Genomic DNA, 24180 nt, shown 5'->3' with positions numbered 1-24180 from the left:
TGATTACATCTTGGATAATACCGTCGCATGTATGAGTAATGATGTAAACCGTATCAGTTCATGTATTGGCAGTTTCATTTAATATTTTAAATTAAAATATGAGTCGGTTAAAAATACGTCACACCGAGTTATATGCACGCATCGAACATCGAGTACTCGATTAATTATCGATGCCCGTCAAATCGATTGTCGTGTGACAAGCAATCGATCATAGTGCCGGCTATAGAGCTATAGAGGCGCCGGACTGATCGATTGTTCTCGATGTTTGTGAATAAATTAAAAATTGATTGTTGTTTTTACTAAGGCGGCTTTCTAAGAGAAATCTCACTCGGACATTATTTCTTATTAACAATGACCGATGCTCTGTTGAATTAAGTTATCGATTTTTGTAACAAAATTATTAACGGCTTAATGCACCTTAATTCGAATCCCAGGAAGCGTGAATATTTTTTATCCTTTCCTTCAAGTTTTTAGAAGTTTTCGTAATAATTTTTTTATTAGTAAAAGCTTTAGTTTTTCATAGATTTTTCACAGAATTTCCGTACAAACATAATTGGAACCACGTCTGTAACACTTTATAAACACGGTTACTCAACATTAGATTTGCTACTCGTTTTCCTTGATATCTTTTACAACAAAATCCGTACTTCCTAATTCGCTAAAATTATTTATAATATTATTTTAGTGTCTGAGCTCGTATATAATATATTCACAAGATCGTGGGAACGATTGTTTATACATATTTTTAATAGCTATTGTAAAATTTGTGTAATTCGATTACCTAATTACGTAGTTCACCGTCCACTATTTACTTCTCACAATAAACTATGCTCGGAATGATGTAAAACGACTACTGTTCAGTTGCTTAATGTCTTTCGTTATACAGCTTGATGTCAAATTATTATAGTATCGTTTACATACTAAAGTAAACAGAGAAAAAAATAATATAGAATTTATTTAAATTTAACAACAGAAACTGTGAAGTCTACTAATTGCATATTTGCAAAAAAGTAACATAAATAAAAAAAAAACAATAATCAAAAAAAAGTATCTAAAGTTTGCAGGATTGATATATTAATTAATTTTAAATAAAATGTAGACCACATTATCTAATTCCAAATTAATCATATTTTATCGTACACAACCTTGAAATGACGAAGATACGCGTTTAAAGTCGAACAAATGATAGGCTAGCGTTCACACGTTCCCAATTAAATAATCCGACGACTTTCTAAACACGCTGTAGATGGGTATTCGCGAGTATCGGCCGCACTCGATCGAGAGTGGACGCTCCGGGTTGCGAAAACGCGAAACAATCGTGGTTCTGTAACGCTTAGATAACTTTTAAAGCGTGCAGAGTTAGAAATCGATGATAGGTGGCCAAATACAATTAGATAATTTTGTTTGCATTGATTTGCTCTTGATTACGCATGTGTAAGCTAATAAATGATAGATGTTTCGTAACGTTATTTGGAACATTTTTAAAGTCATTGCGAAATACATAACCCACGAATTTTGACTCTCGAAACATATAAAGACATATAGGTATGGCTTATATGTTTCAAATTTTAGTTCCTTATTATACCTCAATTTGCAAGATTGTTAACTTTCTTTATCTCAAACTCTAGCAAGATACATTTCCACAAAAACAATGGATTGGCTATTTATTATTCCACCTTTGACCACGATAGAAGGTAGGCCTTCCATATGCAATGAAGATGTTTAGGTTTCGTGGGAAGCGATTAGATAAAACGGAGGATCTATTATGGTGGGAAATATTGGGAAATTGTGTTCCTAGCACATAATAATGATGATGAGGTTAGGATTTAGCAAAGCATACACACAACATACAATAGTTCTATTCGTATATCTCATGTTGTCGCAAAAGGAATGAAAGAGATATTATATGCTTTTATAGAAGTGTTTCGGCAATGTAAACTCAAAATAATATGATTGTATCACGTACGCTCTAAGTATTACAACAGTATTCATGTTTTTGTTAACATTCACACTAATGGTACTATAATATCACTCGTCTTGACGATTTATTCTTACTATAGATTTCGACTGCGGTGATACTTGTACTATCGGGGAAGTTGGCGGTATTCCACCGTAAAAGTCAATGGAAAGACGGCGAAGTGGTCACAATAACCAATAGGACGGAGCTTTTAAATTTGTCAGTATATAAGAAGGTAAGTCAGTGATACATAAGTAATTGCTTTTGACTGCCTTTGATTGCCAAACTCATTGCTATTGAATTAGTTATTTTGTAAAAAGTGGCAGCGCTTCTTTGCAAGGAAGAAGGCATTTTTTCTGTAAGTAGAACACCTCGAAAAGTCCTGTCTGTACAAATTGCCGTTCATTTAATTCTCTTTTTTAAAACAGAAACAACAATGTGTTTTTGCTGGTTTGTATTGTTATTGTTACCTATTCCATTTTTCGGTTAAAAAGACTTCAACGAGTTTTAACAAATGTTGTAAATGTTATAACATTTGTAAGTTAGAAATAAATTATGGTCATAAATATTTCGACAACAATATAATAAACATAAATGTCAGCACACAAGTTTCTTTTTAAATAAAGTATACTTATTTATGTGTTAGCACATAAAAGTGACATAATAAATTTTAAAATGGTATCGACAATTACTTTCACAATACTATCTTTTGTTATATAAATTAAGTGAACAAGATACTAAATTTATTGTAATATTGATTTAGATCGTAAACTAAGTTGATAGACTATAAAATAACTAACTTCTTTACATAAATAAATAACAATTTCGTAAGTTTTAGTTATGTATTTCAACTTCCTTTACATTGAGACTTTGCATCCAGTCTTGCATACTTCCTTCGTAATAATCTAACATGAATAGTATTTTTAATTTTTTCTTTAAGATATCACGCTCTGGAATGCGTGAGTTACACATTAAGTTAACATATATAAGTTAGAAAAAAAAATTCTTACCTTATTATCAGCGAAGCTTAAGCATTTTCTTTTTGATCTCCTACCTGTAAATTAAAACAATACATTATTATGTATTCGGATAAAATAAATCATAATAATAAAATAAAATTTGTTTATTTATTTATCATAGCTTTCACCCGAATGAATGAAAAAAAAAACGTAATTAGTAGCCTAAGTGTTCTGTCTGACTATGTTCCACATCTAAGACAAATGTTGGCAAGATCTTTGAAACCGTTCTGGAGATACCTTAACAAACATCTATCCATTAAAAAATCGCATTTATAGTATTATTAAGATGCAATGTCTAAAGTTTTTATACACGTAGTGATTGATTTAAAGACTTGATACGAATCAAAATACATTTCTATTAAGTCACGATGTGCAAAGATTAAAAAATATTGGAGTCAAATATCAAAGTGCATGAACACCTATGTTTTAAAATCAATGTAAAACTGTACAAATAGTTATAATAATTCATTTTATAATCGTAAAATAATTATTATTTTAATTTCCTGAATAGCGTATCCATTACTAACAAACAAAAGCCTTTTGCTTTAAAACATTGTTTTTTAACGATTTATTTATAGTGGCAGCATTCATAAATTACACATTTAAAAATTCCATTTTAATTAAAACGAGAATAAAGGATTCGCGATGACTGGCTTTTTCAAAGAAGTGTTGAAAGCCTTTGTGTAAGATAAAGGCAACTAAAATGATGCTATTTGTATACATAAATTTACTTTTAGCAACCTGTTTGTTACCTTCGATCGCTTTGGCGAATACGTTTAAATAATTTCGATTTATTTAAATCGGTTAACGGCATTGGCATAGAATAGACCGGTGATGATTAACTGTATAAATAATTTAGAAAGTATAGATTAAAAATAGACAATTTTGCACACATTGTCTTAAGCAATGATAAAAATTACATGTCCCGACTAGAATTAATGACTCATCATCAACTTTATACACCTCATAACTTTTAGAGATTATTAGTTAGAATCTTTTGGCGCGAATGGCGCGCTTTCGTTACAAAGTTAAGTGTCAGAATGATTAGTGAGGGGACATAAACGTCGACAGTTTAGTAAGGCTAGTGTTGCGCCAGTACACAGGCACAGTGTCGGATTTTCTTCCTAACATTACATACATAATTTATTCCTTTTCAATGAAAGAAAAATGCATGTATTATCTAAATTAAAATTCGTCAAATAATACAATAAATTCTGTGCATAAATAAATTAAAAATACACAAACAATTTTTGATTTACATATCATTATGTGGAGAGCGCCATTTTAGTGTCCGGTATTTTACAACCCACCTTAATTGTGCAACTTCATATGTATCGTTATTTTTATAATCTATTCGCGATTTGTGAGTCAACAAAAGATTGGCTAACAATGAACAAGGAGACGGGAAATACAACTTTTGTTTGAGTCATCTTAGAATGTAAACTTTAGTCGGTCAATAACGACTATGTCGAAATGGCTTTTCCGTTTCAAATTAATGTTGATTGGTACAATACTTATGTTATAATATTACATGGCTAAAAATAAGCAGAAAGGAAACCGTAATAGTAATTCCCAACTTTCTTAAACCCATTTTTGTGCATTCATACAGTTGTTTTAGATTTTTTTTGTTCTCTACACTTTCCCACCTTTAGAAGTGTATTTAACATGAAAATAAGCTTTCTTGTTTTTCTTTTTAGCTGAAATATTGGGAGATTGTTGGCCATCCTTTACTTAGATATATTTTGCAACCATACAAATAAGCTTAAAGCTTGAGTAAGTACAGCAGGATTGGTCTTCTGAACCATTATGTGAGCTTCATCAGCTCACTATACGTCACTTGGAGCCTACCCTAAATCAGTGTGTTCTTATACATGGGTATAATACTGTACACTTATTATTTTATTAATAATAAATTGCACACATTACATTATTCAATCTAATAATTTCCATCATCTAAAGGCAATTGAAATACAGCACAAGTAATTCCTCATATTTGATTGACAGGTGATGTTTCTATTCGATACAACTGTTAGTCAAAGGTTATTTATCGTTTGCTTATAAAATATTACACATCCATTATAAAGTCAATAAAATTTATTATATTTAGATAAATTATTATAATATTAACACAAAAAGAATCTTATGCCAGGTTTTTTTTATAATTTACTGTTAAGTAAACTTTCATGACAAACGCTATTGATAATCGCGTAGATATCTGAACGAATCTACGAAGAAAATCCGGAGTAATAACTGAAAAGTTTCTAAGATAAAACTCGCGTGTAGTTGTATGTGTTGTAGGTTGTTGACAATTTTAATCCTAATGTTCATAACTAATTTGAAAATTATAAAGCGAAAAAGTATCAAGAATATGTACACGTGATTAATTATCTGGATATGACGCACGTATAGTGACGGACAAGGTTTTTGTGTTGAGTAACAATTGTTCCTGTCATTTTGTAATATTCCTGTTAAGCGAATGATCTGACACAGAATTTGATTGATACTGTTATTGTAAAAGTTTTGATAAACGAAACGAGTTAAATATGTTGTATTCAAATAAATTTCGTTACGTTTGGCAGGAAAATAATTTTACTAATATTATAAATGCGAATGGTAAGATGGATGGATGTTTGTTTGAATGTATCTGTAGAACGGCTGAAAGGATCCCGCTGAAATTTAGCACAGATGTAGAACATATTATGGTAGAACACATAGGCTACTAATTAAGTTTTTCTTTTAGTTCCGCGCGGATGGAGTTGCGGGCGAAAGCTAGTTTCATAGTGAAAGCGTTTCCAAATGTAAGAATATTTTAGTAAAAACCTTTTTCACTGTCAATAACGTTTGAAGAAACACATCACCATCCTGCTCATTCTCTTTCTAAAAACGTAGATAGAAATATTTTAATACAATCTATGTTTCCTAAACGGCCACCCACAGTTACTAGTTAAGTTCAGTAAAACTTAACCCGGAACCAAAGTTCAATCAAGCGTAATGACGCAAGTAGCTCATCACTTTACGTTTTTTTTTTCATAAACAGTAACCGCTTACGTGTCATCGACACATTGTGTTAACTATGTTAAGAGTTAACGAGGTACTCGAATGTACAGAGTGCCCTCCACCGCTGGTCTCAATTACGAAACACAATGAGCAAACATTGACGATGCCTCACAAATCATACGAGACCGTTACGCCATCGATTTTTATATGAAAAATACGTTTGTAATACCCTTATTAGTAAGAGGGTTCACAAGTGTTTTCTCAGATCAATAGATTAATAGTCATCGCCTGCGAACGTCTAGAATTAGCCTATGTGTTCTTTGAGACTATTTTCTACATCTATGCGAAATTTCAGCGCGATCTGATAAGCCATTCTGGAGATACCTTTAAAGAAATATAAATCCATCCAAACATTCGTATTTATAGTATTAGTAAGAAGTGAGATTTAATGTTATAACTCGTACTGGTTTTTCGTTTACCAAAGATGACTTTTACTGTTTCAAATTATCATTTAAAAACTTACGATATTTCAAAAATAATTTATGTCATAGTATTTTTATATTTTTAAGTTAAATGATGTATTCACTTATTCCTCCATACTTTATTATTCTTGAGTAGGTTGACTATTCCTGTGTACCGTAAATACAAGTATTAAATCTTGTAGATAAGGTAGCAAAGATAAGAATGTATGCAACATATCTTAAACCCGACTGGCACAACTTTCGCCTCATCCATTTTCATCAACAGTCAGCTAGCCGCTGTGTATTGGCGATTGAATTTTTATTACATTGAATTCTATCGTAGCAGAAGCATTGAGGTAATCTTTGATTATATAGAAACGAACTAGACAAAGTACTAAATAAATTCTGCTACATTTCGGGAGGGATGAGTTAAAGATGACAAGCGCACATGTGCATAACACTGTTGTTATTTCTTGACATCTTTACTTTATGATTTTAACTGTTTTAAAAAATTACACACACAAAACGAGCACATAGATTGGGGAAAGAGTGTGCTTGACAAGTCCTGTCAATTAGACGTCAAAGACTGTAGTACAAAACCAGTCAAATACTTGGACAATTTAATGTGTGACATTTTGATTTGTCGTCAATTCAAAATGTCGCAAAATCAAGTCAAGACTGGACGGATGTAGTATCGTGATATATTTATGTCAAAAATAATATTAATAATCTATTAATAATCATATTTAGTTGCAACGGATCTTAGATAACATACCATATATTTATTTTATTTGAAGGATCGAGATAAAAATTCAATAACTTACAAAATACAATATGAAACGTATGTCCGATATTTATTTTTTTTAGTTTAAGAAAAAAAAGTAAAAAGCTATAAAATAACAAAAAAAATATGTCGATTTAAATCATTTTACTTTACATCTAGTGCAGTAATAAATAAATACTATTCGTGAAAAATACACTTGTGTTCTATTTTCAAATGTTTGAAAAAGTTAAAAACAATTGATAGTGATAAAAAATCAAAAACATTAATTTCTTCTGTATCATACTAAAAAGCAAACTGCTAAAAAAACGTGTTTTGCTAATTATCGTAGTGCGTAAATTAAATATTAAATTCTTTAATTGCAATAAGAGAATCAAACATACGCATTGATTATTTTTCACTACAGCTGTTAAATTCCTTTCACATATTCCAGTTAATTGTGAAAGTTGCTTAAACAAAAGACTGGTGCGGGCGAGGCACGACACTACGGTGGTCCCAACAATGGCACGACCACCGTAACGATTGTCCGAACACACATCGTGTTTTCTTGTTTGCTTTACGTCCAGAGGTTGTTTGTAATGTGGACAAAGCAAATATGTTCATAGTTCTGTGTTCACACGCGAATGGCGCGCAGTGCGAACTTAATTTCGTTTCGTGTGCTTGTCTGACATGGATTGAGTGCAAACATGAATGCTGTACTTTTAAATTAATCGATTTTGTATTTATGTTTTTGGAAGGAAAATAAAAAAAAATATTTTAAAACACCTAACTATCCACCTAAAATTTTCAGCATGCCCCAAACAGAAAACTGTTAAAACATATCACAAGTTCTACTTAACTTAGAGAGTTAGAGATAGAAGATATTAAGGTGTTAAATTGATCTTATTTATCGTCACAAAACAATTTTCCACTAAATTAAAAAAAAACAAAAGCATAACCAAAATATTGTACACTGCCATCTATTATAAAATGACGTCAACTAGTTTAAACCGCTCCCAAAATTAGTATCAAACTAGACTCCTGCTGAGTTTCGTAACGTTCAGTTAGATGTTACCTCGTTAATTCGCCTGAAACAACAAACGAGTCTTCTAAGTCTGATAGCTTAAGACATTGCATTAATTATATCATGAAAATCTAAGCAGGCATCACGAGTTTACCAATGTATTTGCACTGACAGACACTTAGCGGTCAAGTAAAGCCTCAACGGTTGGGGTCAGAGGCAAGGGCAGAGCCACGGGCGGTCGCTAGTGTTCGACGCACTCGTACACTAAAATAAACAACAATTATAAACGGACACTCGGCATTCTAAAAGTAAAGGTCACTAACCATTGTGCATCACAAAAAACATACGTCCATTATACGTTGACCTCTATGCTCTCTCCGTTAGCATTCTATATATCTAATGCCTTCAATATATATTTTATAACTAACGTAGCACTCTCCGGGGTCGATCAAAAGGGGCATTTTGAAATGGATCAAACACTGGATTTATAATATGCGTACAGAAAGAAATATTTGAGAAACGAGAACTAATTATGTAATCGAAAATTTTAGCTATCATCCCATTGCTTTTTTTACGTCACTGTGATTGTTATGGTTTTAATTTTTTTTTTAAATAATTGTAAGAATATATCGTACGATAAAAGATAGAGATAATGCAAAAAATAGTTTTATATTATACCTATAATTGACCAATCATTACTCAATACGCGGAGTAGTAAGTGACGTAACACTAGGTTTGGAAACATGAAGAAGAAATTACATAGATACTGTTACAAGTTTGCCTGAAGGCAACCTCAAATGATGCCATTGTGTTGAAATACCAGCGGCTTCCTTTTTAAGATAGCATCAAGTAAGTCTTCTCATAACATTGTGAACTCATTTGGCTCTAGCCGTAGCAAAGATGGAAAACAATAAGGCAAAATAATTCCGATTGTTCTGGATAAATTGTATCTTTAATTAAAACATGCCGTATTAAGTTTGCATTCAGTTTTCAATGTGATTATTCAATGAATAGGCCTAAAGCCTTTATAATACTGTGAATTCCAAGTTTATATTTCATTAATCATAGGTATGCAACACGGAAAAGGCTTTCATGACTATGTGATCTCTTAGGATGGTCTACAATAACTTAGTTGTTTTAGAACAACTTAACTCTTTAACTCATTTAAAGAATGAATACCGAATCGATTTTCCCCAAAATATGGTGTGCAATTATTCTGAATTCTAAAATATATGAACCTGGCAAACAGTTGGTTACCAATTCTCTATAATGTCATATTTATTCTGAAATATTATTAAGATTTTTCAGTACTTTGACATCTAATATTCTAATCTTTCTCTAAAAAACAGAGACTACAAAATTAATTAAATAATAGAAACGACAGCACATTGATTTTTAAAACAGAGATTTAAGATAAATCAAAAGCGCATAGTTTTTTCCTAGTTATTTAAAATCTAAAAATCGTTCGTAGTTTTTTACAAAAACATTGCAATTCAAAGAATTGCGGTAAAACGAGAAAAATAAATTAATATAAATGCTAGGCCGTTACGACGGTCTTAATAAAATAATTATCTTGATTGATTGCGTAAAGTAATTACACACGATTAAAGAAAACATGAAATACGGCGTCCTACTTAGTTATGTTTTTTACAGCATCATATTGAAGCGATTATAAGATAAGTTCGTTATACAGGATGTCCTAAGATCAAATTTTCTTGGAATGAATGAGATTTCATTCCGATTTTATTCATAAATTAAATAGCTAAGCAGTCTTAATAATTTAACAATGATTTTATTGCAGGATGAAGAAAAAGATAGTTGAGACTCGTAGAGTGAGACATGGTAACAAAATGTGTTATAGTTTCTTAAGAAGCTCTCCTCATGAGATGCCTCAACTTTGGACTGCTTAATAAATAAATAAAAAAACAATTGCTCTATAGCAAATGCATTAGGAACAATACAAATATATTTCGTAACGCTCCAATACACGTAAGTGCGGCCGTGTCTTGTTAAATTGGTGATGTGGAATTTTAAAACCGGTGTCAGAGGTTAAGCATTATCTTATGTTAATGCATAGTCCGAAGCGGTGTAAATCAATTATGTTACGTGACCCATAGAGGTCGCAGTACGCCGCTTCGATTCCCGGGCGAACTTGCGCTTTTACACCTATTAGCATTATGTAATCTTTTAGAATGCGAAATTACCGTTGAGCTCCGCGTAAGATATTGTTATTTAATTGAAGGTTAGGCTAGAATTACGATCATTTAGGTGAGCTTTGAATCTTCACGGTTGTAATCGCTCACGTATACTGGCAGGCAGAAGTTTAATATTGTCTACAATTGTAAAGATTGAACATCCCAAGTACTATAAGAGAGTTTGGTGGTTCCACAATAAAAGCAACAGTCGTTTGAACGCAGTTTTTTAATATGTCTATATGAAAAAAGGTCAGTCAGTGGTAATCGATTTGTACTATCATGCCTTTGTGTGTGCAACACACTGCTTCTTTATTGGATATTTTCTTAAAAAGGGTCTGTCTCATTGCAAAGAATTCAACAATTATTCTGTAATTGAAACACCGCGAAGGCCTCTGACTGTACTTATGTTTATTAAATAATAAGATGTTTTTTGAGGAGTTTTTGCAATAATAGGTTGAGTTATAATTACCGTATTTTTTAAAATTATTCAATGACACAAAAGTCACAATTATGGCAATATGAATTTTCCTAGCCAATCATTTCACAATCATCACCCAATCATTCAGTTGATCAACTGTCAAAAAGAGAGTCATTGCATAAATATTTTGATACGGTTTTATAAAAACTTCCGTATTTCGTAAGTAGTCGTAAAGATAATAAAACGGTAACAAAAGCTACCGGCAACGCATCACATTGACGGTGCTCCTAATCGCGCTGACTCAGCAATATACACTTGATAATCTAATTGTCAGATTGTATTCTGATTCGATGATTGTATAGGCGCGATGCTAGAAAGTATGGTCCGCAAAAGATATCGGATAGTTGTAGAACTTTTTACAGGATATTTCCACCGATTCAAATTGTAAATAATTAAAAAATTACTATTGTTTTTATTAACATATATGTATAAAATACATGTATATGTATTCGTATGAATACGAAGCGATTTTGCGGCCACTGCTAAATTTATGATAACAATGTTTTGTAGAGTATAGAAAAATATTTTTATCGTCTTATTACGATTTATACAACAATTAATTCTTAATATGATTTAAATTGTTTCCTTTAAAGTTCCTAAATCAAAGACCAAAAAATTTTAAGCTTGAAAGTTTTTGTAATTATGTGTCTTTACCTAATTTTCCGACTGTACACAATCCGAAGTAAAAACGATAGCACAGTGCGTTTTAAGAACTTAACGCTGTCGATCGTAAAGACGCAGTAACAATTGTCAGAAATAATATGGTATTTGGCAATAAATATGTACGAGATTGATCAAGTTATAATAATATTGTCATTAGAGACTACAAGATGGAAAGCCGTCACTTTTTATGCCTTTTAACTTGGAGATTAGTTTTTGTTGGAGTTTTGATTTTTGTTATTGTAACAAAGATCGTTAATGCTCGTTTGATTCTGTTAAAAGTTCGATGAACTGTTCACAATGTTGTTAGCCAGTGAATTCTTCATGAAAGTTCTTTTGACGTAAGTATATTTAATTGCGTTTATGTATTTTTACTATAGCTTTCGACGATTGCTTTACGACGATGAATTCTAGGGTTTTCATTCGCAATAATTAAGTACGCTAGTACTAAATAACATCTAAAATAGGAAAAATGCCTTCTTTAACTTCTGAAAACTCTGACCCTTTTGTATATTAAGTTTATGGAAAATATATCTCTTAAGTAAAATAACTTCTGTACTTAACTTTTTAAGCTTATCCACGCAGTATAGAATTTTTTTTAATGTCCAAAATATTGTAAATTGCTAAATTAAATAAAAAAAAATATATTAAAACTAACTCAATTAGTTTTGGCTACGTATTACGTTAATAGTAATGTATTATTATCATACAAAATAGTCGAACTAATGGTCAGAAATCATAACCAAATTGACGTCAAATAAATCACAATAGAAATGCGTCACCAGCTGAGAAACACATCTCGTAGGTATGATATTCAATTTGTTAGCAGAACGATGTTTGATTTCTCACTAGCGCTACGCTTAGTTTAGTGATGGTACAAGTTAAAAGCGTATTAATACAACCAAATAGTAATAAAAACACGTTATTAGACCTTCCATTATGAGTATAACATCCCATTGTAAATATACGTGTGACAAGTTTTTCTTCATATTATAAAAATAAATGCGACAAATATTCCAGCGAATTATAACAGGATTTAAAAGTAAATAGAGGCTACATCAGTCACCAAAAAATAACAAATGGTTGTTGAAGAAAAATGCTAACAATTGTATGATAATTTCGCAACGAGTAACTATTTGGTTTACATTTATCACCATAGCTTTTTAACGCAGAAAAAAATATACTTAAGGCAACAATGAAAACCCGCTTGTCGCTTATTGCTTGAGTCGAGCTAACAGCTGCCCACTAGTCGGTGCAGGCATCAATCACAGCCGTGAAACAATCGTGCCAGCCGAGGTCAGGAGTTTTATATCGATGACAGATTGTCAGTGGGCACAACGATATTGGATGTAATGCGCACGTAATTTACGTGTCATGCCTGTTGTTTGAACACGCTTTTTGTTAGTGCACTATAGAGATAGTTTCACCTAGTTTAGGTGGGTTTAAAGGTAACCTCTAATTTATGTACAATACAAAGATGAAAAAGATTTTGCTTTCCATCGCTGAGTCTCCTCAATATAAATAAATCTTAGCTCGTAGTAACTATTAAATCATTTTGTCTTAAAGTAAATTAGCATAACATGAACAGTATAAAAAAGGACGATTATAAAACCTAAAACTAATAAAGGATAAAAATGATGAGATGTTCTTTTAACAAAAAATAAAATAAACATCTAAATTTACGGCGCATGTGTTAAGCTCTCAACATGACACATAGGCTTGCTTTGCATGCAATAGTAACATTGTAGACATAGTAAGCTGAACGTGTAAATAATTTAGAGTTTAACGGTTGTTAAAATTGTCTATAGCCAATGTAAGCATCGTCTAAACTATAATTACCCATGTCACCGGCATACGAGCATCGGTAATTTGCAAGAAAATATTTTTATAGTCATCTAATGAAACTCAATTTCTTTTATGGCAATGCATTATTAAAGGAAAATGTTTTTACGACGCATAAATTCGCTTTACAATGCAGCCTTATTGGTTTTCATTTATGACATCGTAAACAGAAGAAAACAATAAATTATACACTAATGTGTTAGGTATACGCTTTGGCCACCGACAAAGCTTAAAAAATGTAGCAGTTTGAAAACTACAGAATCATTAAGTACAGGTTCTGTAAAATCTTTGTACTATTACACCAAGTGTAATATTTCAAGGAAAGCCAAAATCCTTGATATCTTATGCTATATGCCAATACTGCAAATATTAAAATTTCCTCCAAACCTTTTTCTTTTAGAAGTAATAGCAAAATATTATAATAAATGGAATACATGTCGTAAAGTCGGTCTTGTATTTTTTTTGGGACATTTTTCTTTCCAAAAACAATTGTAGTTTAATGTTGCCGTTGTAATAAAAATAATTGTCGTCAGTTACGTACGAACTCGATCTTACTGTAATCATGAATAGCACTTTTTCCATTGAACTTTCCTAACCAGTTATTCAAGCGGAGACGAGTCATAGCCTCTTGTAGTCTTATATATAATAGGTATTCTTAGGAAATATATGTGTACACACTACATTAATCATACTTTCATTTGTCTAGACGGAGCAACATTAGGCTTGTACCAGTTTCAACACAAGGCAGATGGGTGGAAATTAAATGATTAATAGTGAAATTAGTGATGGACTTGTTTATTATGATTATTATATTCGCAAATGAATTAAACATATAACTTGATGTTCTATCAATTATTGTTGATAAAGTATTATTAATGATTATTCTATTTATTGCTTAATATAATATAATAAAATAAAATTGCAAAATATTTTTTTTAAACTAGCTGTCCCGCCACTCCGTCCAAGCGGAATTAAAAAAAAAACTTAAGGAGAAGCCTATACGTTCTATCAGACTATGTTCTACATCTATGCCAAATTTTCTTCGAACAAACATCCATCCATCTAAACATTCGCATTTATAATATTAGTAAGAAGTAAGGTTCAAGGTACAAGGCTGTAAATATTTATAAATTAAATTGAACCAATTTTATATTAAAAAATACACGTGTAAAAATTTTTATCGTCTTTATCTAAAGTAGTACGTAGCATCACATTTTTATATCAAAATATTATTACTTAGTAGACCGTTTGTCATACATACAAAGATCAAGACACTTCCAGTGGCTTTATAAGTTCGCACTAGAGTTAATCAACTGAGAACAGCTCGTCATACTACTTTCTACATAATTTTTTACACCGTCCACTCCGCAGTTGTCTCGTTTTAAACAAATGAGGGAAGCTTCTATCTATTTATTGACATTATATATAATGGCATACTTTGTCAAATATATTCATCATCATCAGCTCACTATACGTCCCCACTAAGGGGCTCGAAGCCTACAATAAATTAGGAGTAATTAGGCCATAGTCAACCACGTAGACCTGTAGATTGCAAGTCAAGTGCTTAAAACCCCTGAGCCACTCACGCTCTCAAATGAAACAATGAACTTATTTACTTAATAACAAATACGTACACATATGAAAGAACGTCATACAAGGTATTTACTTTAAACTAGAGATATAGTTATTTTTTTTAACAATACAATTTTGGATACAAATAAACATATGTTTAACGCTAAATAAACCTCATTGGTTTGGTATAATTAAAAGGGGTCAATAGCCAAATGGTTAAGGGTACGGATTTCCGATCACGAGGCCGGAGGTTCGAATCCCGCCATTCGACTTTTGTCGTAAACCATATCCTAGCACAAGCTTAGAGTTTGTTGGAATGGTAAAAGAAATATTAGTAAATTTACTAAAAAAAATCTACTAATATCTTTATAAAAAAATAGTTTTTTATCTTAAGCAACATAACACTGTCTAAATGTAATATACATGTAAAAGTAAAAAGACGTAAAAATAGATATTTATTTGCTTGGGAGTAAAGTGAAGTTGACTATGAATAGTTTCCATGTACTGCGGGACCGGGTAACTGTGCTCTTTGCTTTGTTGTGAGAGATATAAATAAATTTTATCTTAATACCCATCTTAACATCGATTGAACAAATTTGCAACAGACTTTGTAAACAATACATTACTGGTTCTAATACATAAATAAAGTTATTTACTAACATCGTTTCAGATTGTATTATAAATATTAGGATTTGTAAGTTGTAATATCATTGGCTGAATTCAAAACGTCAACCTTAAACGAAATTTTTTAAAAAATAATGAAACTCGGCTACACTCAAATATTACAACAAGTTAGTGTGTTTTCGGTATTGGATTAGATGTACGTGAGTGGTGGCTCTTTTTATTTAGTCTATAACTAGCGGTCGCCCGCGACTCCGTCCTCGCGTAATTAAAAAAACATAATTAGTAGCCTATGTGTTCTTCCAGAGTATGTTCTATATGCATGTCATCTTTTTCATAAAGATCCGTTCAGCCGTTCTGGAGATATCTTCAAACAAACATCCATCCATCCATGTAAACATTCGCATTTATTATATTAGTAAGAAAGATATTGGCTCAACTAAGACTAAACTATACATTTACTTGAAAACGTACTGAAATTTCTATTAAATCTACACAAAGGTGCTTACCAGCCATCAACTACTCTGAGTGTGCCAGTTAAATGTATTACGTAATTTACCTGCAATATCACAAAACTAAACCATACTGAATAACATACTTGTGAGACGGAGAAAGACATTAATAGAGATATTTCATTTGAAACAAGACGACGTATCAATTGGCAATAATTCATTGAAATTGAATCACTCAGCTTTGTATTGCTTCCTAGAAGTTTGACAGCTCAGTCGTTAGTTAAAGACGTTGATTATTAAATGACAGGACATATCAAGCGTGAGTTTTCCCCTGAGTGAAATAAAAGATAACAATAAGTTCAAAATCTCTTTGTGTTTACATATTTTACGACAACATGCGTTCATAAAGATGTTAGTATCGGCATGTTAGTCTACATTTATTTAGTACAAACATGAAAAAACGGACTAGGCAAAGAGCCTAGTCCGTTTTTTCATAATCAAAGTATCTCAGTCGCTAGTTAAAGAGATACATTATTAAAACATTCCATTAATAGTTACCGTTCGGTAGTCGAAAGACAAAAAAGATAAGTTTAAGTATGCTAGTGTTAGAGTATTTGATTATAGTGGTCAATTAAATTGCTTTGCAAATTTGTATTGTTGAATACTAAAGCGGTATCGATGTATTTCTACGTTTACTAATTGCAATCAATGAGTTTTTATAGAATTGAGATTGTTATATTAGTAGGTAATTCTATTGATTGTAGAATTTAAATTGTTTCTCTAGTTTTCTGATACATTAAACATTAAAAAGGTACATAAATAGTGATTGTTAAAAGAAAATAAGTAAAATAAATACGTATAGCTTGCGATTTATAGTTTCTTTACGTCTTAACATCCTAAGAGATCTGAAGATAATTTCAATAATGATCATTTAATTACTTTTTACATTATTTTAAAATAAAGTTGTAAAAAAAAACAAGTAATTCATATTCATTTTCAGTTCATTATGCGTTCAGTACAACAAGAATTAAATTATTTTGTGATTTTTTTTTAAATAAATGAAAATGATAATTATAAGCTAAGTCTAATGTCATCACTTTCATCGGCTACCATACTAAACAATTTGTTTTTATTATGGGGCGATCCCGAGATGTTTATCTGTGGACAAATCGTCGTGTGTACGACGCGCACACCAGCGCGCACGGCCTGGTGAGAAACTAACGCACCTGTACCGGTCGACCTGCCCGTTATAGTGTTGTAATATTATATCGATAAATACAAATTATTAATTAATTAAAAACAAAAAATAAATAAATTTTCCTATTGACTGGCCTGCTGACTGTTGGAGAAATAGACCTTTATTTATTTTAGATGCAAATAAAACATTAAATTAAAAAATCTATTTTACAACTAAGATAATATTTCTCAATGTTTTAATTAGTATATTTGCTACTTTATTTTTTTTTATTGTATAGTTATGTATAATGAATATTATGAACATCAAAATCAATCTAATTATGTACAACTTTAATTAACATATTTAGTATGGAATCTGTTACTAAGTAAAATCCTTGATGTATTTTATATCCGACAGGATCGGTCTATTAAATTATTATATTTATTGCACTTAATATGCTATAATAATAATATTTGGTATTTAAATTAAATTATCGATGTCGATAAATAACAGTGTAGTGCCTAGGCCTCACGCTGTGCCGGCCGTTCCATCGTGGCCCGTTCGCTTCACGACTCACATCATAAATCACGCACTAATAGCCGGTAAACTCATTCGCTAATCCGAATCGAACAAGTACGGGATGAGCTTACATTGCGCCCGAGCTGCTGTTGACGATTATTTTTTAATAGCGTTACTGTAACCTAAGTTATAACCGTTACTTATTTACATATATATTAGCTAAGTAAATTATATGTTTAAATGCAATTAAATTTGAATGATGTTTAACGTTCAAGTTTTAATGAGTGTATATGTCTATGGGCACTTTTTTAACACATTGAAATAGGCTTAATATTAAAATTCATACATAAAACAAGCATTTTTGTATGAACCAGATTAAAATTTACGACATATTATATGTTCATATAAAATGTGATAAAATTTAAAGATAAATACATATCTTTGGGTCCATAACAACATTTCTTATGAACAGTTAGCTCATACTTGTTATTTCTTGAAAAATAAAAACTATGTTTTTAAATCAAACTCATCATTATTGTACGGGATTTGCTTTTTTATGTATTAATGCAAAATTATTTAGAAATATATTCGATATGTAAGCATTTAAAATCATATTTAATCCGTTCGGTTTAGCATTTTATTGCTTTAAATTAGGTTTTAATTTTAATTTAATTGCTTTTACTAGAAATAACCTACTTTTTTTACGAGTGCAGATAAAATTAATTATCGGCTATTTCATTCAAGTACAAGAGTAGCGTAATAGTTTTCTACTCTAGAATACTACGCACTAAATTATAATAAAAATGTACTAAACTATTGTTTAAATATCGTATAAAGTGAACATTTATTCATTATCAAATTAATATAAAGTTATTAGAATGGGACTCCGATTTGAAGAATATAATTCACTTACTATATTACCTTTTCCTCTAGCTTATTTGTCGCAGGAAAAGTTAAACAGAATTTCAAAATAAATTTATATACAAATGATTATTGACGACCATTTAAAGCGATTTAGAACATATGAGTCAGAAAGAAGTGACTAACATAATAGCTACTCAGATATCTAAGCTTCATCATACATTTTATCAGCTAACTAGGTTAATCAGTGTTGCTGCAAAGTATAATTTAATTATGCGGTGCCTCAAATCGCACCATAGATTTTGGTGACAACTGACAGATGAATATCATTTTTTTTTTAATTTATTTAATGATAACAGTTGAATCTGCGCTTGACTAATTTTATTATCATCAACTTGTCCTCATCCCTATAGAGAGTCGGCACAGTATGTACTCCTCCATACGTTTCTATCAGTCGTCATATCTGTATCCACTCCGTTTTTACGCATATCCTCTTTCACACAACCCATCCATACTTTCTTTGGTCTTCCTCTACCTTTGGAGCGATCCGTACTCAATATCATTAACGCTACACTTGACGAATTTGTGGTCACAAAATTGTAAAAAGAAGTTACGAACATATATTTACTTAAGTATTTACGCAGTAAAAACATTATTATATATGTAAAGGTTATTGACCTCAATGTGTACGTTGGAAAATCGTATTCATACCGCACCTAGAATGTCAATGGCGTCCACTCTAGTACCTTTATATCTTTATATTTTTACTTAATACACAGCTTGGTTAACTTCGACGCAGGTTTTGTTGTGACTCATATTAGCTAACTAATCGTTGGTTTGTGAGACCAAAATCCAGTCAAAAATACAACATATTTTATCTCTCTTTTCTCAAAGATACTGAGAGAGATGACGATATGTTTTGTACACGGATTTTGATTTTAGAAACCAACGAAAGATACATTAAACTGACTAATCTTTACTCTTCTTAATGAAGTTCCATGACCTTCATATTACGTAAGTAGTTTAGAGTCGATTTCCTTGCCTTGTTGTACGGAGGGCTTAATATTCGAGAAAAATCTTCGGCGTTTCTTTATGTCGGGCAATATTAGTGCTCTTAAAAGTATAATAAAAATAAAGTATCAAATTAAAAAAAAAAACAACTTTTTTTCTATCATATTATAAGTGTTAATGTTTACATTGATAAATGTATAGATCATTTAACTAATAAATTTTTATACGATTCTTTGAAATATTTATCTTGATTTTCGAATCAAAAAACGCATTATAGAAAGAACACTGACCACAAATACACAAATTATACAAAGTTTCTTTCAAAATAATAAAACCTACAAATTTTATAGCTTAGAATTAATTTGAAAAGAAAGCAGAATACAGATATATTTGTCCAGGTTAGTTTTTAGTCAAATTTTTGCTAGCTTAATTATATTTTACGATTGCTAATCAAATTACATTTTACGATGCTATAAATACCAAATTACCCTTGCAAAGTGTGCGACAATTATGAAGATTTACTCAATAGTTGGTAGGTATTCTAATTTATTTGAAGCTTAGATAGTCTGTCTAAGATAAAAGATCCTTCCTACACAGTGGAACGGGAATGACCGGTCGGGTTTGTAAAGTATAATGAAAAATATCTCTCCGTTTCCACCGTAATCACGTTGGACATTGGAAACTGTTAGCTGGTGTCCATTGATAGAGACGATACGACATTTAATTCTATTACTTACAGGATACAAAAGATAAAAAGTAAAAACAAAAAAGAAAAGCACTGAAGAATTTACTATCTACTGTCTAGCACTTAGCAAAAGTAGGTATTAATCTTATATTTAAGTAGAAATTCAAAATGTTATTCACAAATCAACTAGCTGTCGCACGCGATTCTGTCCGCACGGAAATTAAAAAAAAATGAAATAGTGTATTGTTCCTCCAGATTATGCTCGACACCTATGTGCCACCTTTTAAGAAACATCTATCCCTCCATCTATCCATCCTTCTAAAGTATCGTATTTTTTTGGATAATTATGAAATTAAATTTATAGGCTTACAAGGTCGACAAATATAGTGCCTGTAAGCCAGATGGCAGTTGTCACTTTCGTTTAAAACTAGTTATTTTACGCTGGTTTCCTTGCGTGGGCGAGTGTTAGCTCGTTTGTGTCTCGCTACCCGTAATATCGCTTATAAAAGATAAGAAAAAATATATATAACACTAAATATTCGTCCATTGGACTGGTTTATGAAAGCAATTCGATTGATATATCTAATCATTGTATATTTAAAGATATTCTATTTGCATATTATCTGTTTAAATGTAATAAAAATTGATTTCTTCATCATTGCGTATACGAACACGATCTAATGTATTTTACTTTTACTGAATAACAATTTTGAAATAGTAATGAAAGCTATTTTTTGAGGTTAATTGGAACACTCTATATTAAAGTGATATAAAATCAAATATACGGCAATGTTATTTTGTCTACATTTTAGTAAAGAACTCTGACTCGAAGCATTACATTTCAATAATAAACAAACAATTCAGAAACAAACAGAAAGAAGCCAGAGGAACTAAGATGTAAAGTATTTGACGTTCATCAAAATCGCAGATACAATGGGCACGGGTAACAAATCGGGCATTAAAATAATTACGAATCGCTCCCCGGTTATAATTGGCGGTTGTTGCACGAGACGCTTACATCGCGCAGAGAGCTGCGCCTGCGCACGCGTACTTGCGCTATCAAATAATAGTGATGTCCATATCATCGATATCAAAATTTTGAAAGAGAAAAAATTTCATATTTTTTTAATAATTGCTTTAGATTATTATTTTGCAATAGTTTCAAACCTTTACAATAATAATGCAATATTACCCTTGTTTTGATAAGTGACCTTGATCCTAAGGGATTTATGATTTTAATACAATATTCTTTGTTCGCACCTACTAATAAAAACAAATTAACATCGATATAGGAAGTTTTTTAAAAACCACAAAACCCAGTTACTTTTTGAGAAAAAGAATTAGAAAACCATCCCATTAAATTATACTTTACAATAAATACTACGAATTTGCTTTTTCACATCTGTCTTATTGTTACTGGTGCATCACTACGTAATACATCACTAGGAATATAGTTAAAACGAATATCCATCGTGAATGGTCAAGTTACGTTCCTCAGTTCCTGTATTTGATTGATTATAGATTCTTTCTCAAAATATAGAATTTATCGATTTGCACACGTATATTTTGCAATTTTTCATGGATAGTAAAAATTATCTTAATGAACATATAGATATAATAGGGAACACTTAAACAATTTTGTTTATAAATGTTTTGTGCTATCAAAGCGCCTTTAAATTGGTAGTTTATTGTTGATATTAATTGGGTTTTATTGTTCTTTAAGACAATTAAAATTATGTTTTTCTAGACCACCATAAGATAGCAAATTAAAAAAAAATAAGTCTATCAGTTTTTGCAAATAACGATTCTATTATTCTGTTGGTATGTTTTTTTTTATTATAATGTCAACATACGGATTACAATGCAATATAAAATCGTATATCTAACGACAGACTATGGTTTTAATAGTGGTAGAGCCCGCTTTAACATCTTCGCACGAATCGGCCCGGCTCGCCCAGTAAAATACCACGACCACACGGAAGACAGGCGTGAAGTGGAAGCAATTCCGCATCTCGTCTGATGAGTGTTGTGTTGTCCTCTTTCCCTTCCTACCCTTTTTCTTGTCAGGAAAGGATGGGTAGTGGAAGTGGACTTTCCGGATGAGAGGATGCATGGAAGGGGAAAATGTTTTCATTCTGTGCATCCTCTCCTCCATCGATTAAAGGTCGGCAACGCATATGCAATTGCGTATGTCTATGGGCAACGGTCGCTTCACTATTTCAGCGATTTCAGGTGGCCGTTCGCTCGTTTGCCACCTTATGATATAAAAAAAAATGGTAGGTGTTCTATGTTCAAAATAAATTAATATATCAAAAGATATGGTATGACAAAACAAAAAGCACATTTGTCCCAACATACAAAATTTATGAACAAGACACTTGGGTAGAGACACTAACTAAATTCGATTTGTAACCGATTAAGTTGCTCGGTATCTCTATGAGTCAAAAGCAAATTCAGTGCGTGCTTAAATAAGTTAGCCTGCTTTATTGTATCAATGTAGATATAAATATTTCACTTTGTGGTGTTGTACAGGTCCGGCATAGTATAAACATCGTTGGGCCACATTGTGCGCCGGTCCAAATGGTAAGGTTCGCGCTAAACATTGATTTTACGACACACTAGCGGTTTACACTTGCGTTGTATACGATCACTGGAAGAGACTGTTATAACAAAACTAATATTTACTAAAGATACATATTGTATTGTAAAGTTGATGGCACAAAATCAGCTAGAATTTTAATACACTTCGGAACAATTAAAATAAAACGAACCTTTGCTCGTTTTCATATTATTCTGTAAAACAAAAGGCGGATTGATTAAGAGTTTGATTTTAAATAAAAAAAAAACATTAAGATCTTACTTGTCCCGTATCTGTATTTGTAACAAAATTTTATTTTGTCTACTTCCTACGTGCAGAATGAGCAAATTTATTTTTTACATCTAACCATTAATGTCGAAAACATGTCGCTTTTACAATTTATACATCAATGTAAATTGTATTCTGTTGTACGTAATACATGCTCCTATGACATCACGCCTTAGTACAAAGAGAGTGGGCAGACAAAAGCTTAAATGTACTAGGCGAGAATGTATTGACATATTCAAGTATGCTATTGCGTACCTATTTTGTGGATATGGCACAATTTGCATTCGTAATTGAGAACAAAAACGACTTGCGTATATTAGATAAGCTTATTATTTATGTAATCTTTATAGTTTTAGTCAGGTGTATATTAAGTTATAGATTTATGTTTATTATTTTAAAACTTGTTATACATAATGTAATGAAGTTACATAAATTATGATTTTACATAGTAGCTGCCGAAAAAAACTTAATGTATTTAGGTTTAGTAGATAAAAGATATTTTGATGTTGCCGCTATCTTTAAAATCCTTTATCAAATTGTGTTTATTATTTAAGATAATTTTAAAAAACATTAAATTTACTTACGTTTTAAAATGAATTGCCGCTTTTTGTTCCTTTGTTCTTAGTATTAAGGAAATGTCATAAGGTTTCTTATGATCAATGGTCAATATAAACTTTCTCTTAAAACTTTTATTGCTATCTCTAATATTCTTTTTTATCAAATACCTATAAAATACATAATAAAGTAAAATATGTGAAGTGTAGAAACATCATTTAATAATTACCAATATTTCTGAGTTTTTAAGTTTTAGTTGGATAAGCGAGAAATCTATACAAACGAGAGCCCTTGGTCTTGTCCCGATGGACTAGTTACATAAGCAAGAAACTCGGTTTAGAAGAAAACCTTTATAAAGCAGAGAAATATCGCTGTCCTTTAGACTCTCGCATATCCAGCTTCGACTGTAATTCTTCTTCTTCTTCTAATGCCTCTCCATTACTGGAGGTTGGCCGTCAGCTCATCGAA

The 24180-nt window shown here is 31.3% G+C and overlaps 1 protein-coding gene across 1 annotated transcript in view; it reads right to left on the bottom strand.

The window, feature by feature from the left end:
* Sox102F (transcription factor Sox102F) overlaps positions 1-24180 on the bottom strand; it is a 215094-nt gene that overhangs the window by 159628 nt on the left and 31286 nt on the right. The window contains exon 2 of the mRNA XM_013316262.1: positions 2968-3011. The gene's annotated coding sequence lies outside the window, so the exon portion shown is untranslated. The remainder of the gene's footprint in view (positions 1-2967; positions 3012-24180) is intronic.

The sequence above is a fragment of the Papilio xuthus genome, unplaced genomic scaffold (assembly GCF_000836235.2).
Source record: "Papilio xuthus unplaced genomic scaffold, Pxut_1.1 DF826949.1, whole genome shotgun sequence".
NCBI classification, from domain to species: domain Eukaryota; kingdom Metazoa; phylum Arthropoda; class Insecta; order Lepidoptera; family Papilionidae; genus Papilio; species Papilio xuthus.
The sequence above is the reverse complement of the archived record's forward strand: the minus strand, read 5'-3'. Positions and strand labels throughout refer to the sequence as shown.